Raw genomic sequence first — 820 nt, forward strand, 5'->3', positions numbered from 1 at the left:
GAGTTTTTAACTTGAAAACAATTTTAAAATTCTTGTCCAATGCCCCCACCCTTGTGATAGTCTTTTTACATTAAGGAATTTCAAGAAATGTCTGAAGTTGTGTTACAGTGAATTGCCTCATTGTGTGGAGTACTTAGAGGTAAAAGCAGCCGTTTGAAATGAGAATTTTATACAGCAGTCTATCTACTCTCACAGGGAAAGCGATGGGTATCTCTCGGTGTCTTTTGGCCACCCATGAACAAGTCAGAATATCTCTGATTTTGCAAATTAGTAAAAAGTATTTACAACACTGAATTTCACTTCTTTCTAAGTAATTTTTCCCATTTGAGGCCATTAACTGATCTGGGAGATGAACAACAACAGCAGCAACAAAAATCTAACTTATTACTTCAAAACAGATTGACAGCTGGTGTAAATTTCTGCCTATCACTTTAAGATCAAGAATGTTAATAGGGCTGGTTAACTATCCAGTGTTGATTTGGTTCCAGTGTGTGGACCCTGATTTTCAAATAGACAGTATCACATAAGAATGTCAGCTGTGAAGGTGAAAAGGAATCTCTACTCTCAATTTTCTGCTTTGATTCTTTCTTTATGTGATCCTTTGTTCGACTTCCTCTGTTCTCTTTCTTTATCCCACATTGGCCCTGTCTGTCCCTTGATCCGATTTCTCAGTTAGTGTCTCCTGTCTCCTCTTTCTATGTCCTCTTTTTCAAGTCTCCTAGGGGGAACTTGCCCCCCCCCCCCCCCCCCCCCCGGGGGGGGGGGGCCGCGTGAAAAAAAAATTAAGACAAGAAGAGACGGGTGTTTTGAACAAGGGGCC

This window comes from Grammomys surdaster, unplaced genomic scaffold (genome assembly GCF_004785775.1).
Source record: "Grammomys surdaster isolate TR1022 unplaced genomic scaffold, NIH_TR_1.0 185, whole genome shotgun sequence".
Lineage (NCBI taxonomy): Eukaryota > Metazoa > Chordata > Mammalia > Rodentia > Muridae > Grammomys > Grammomys surdaster.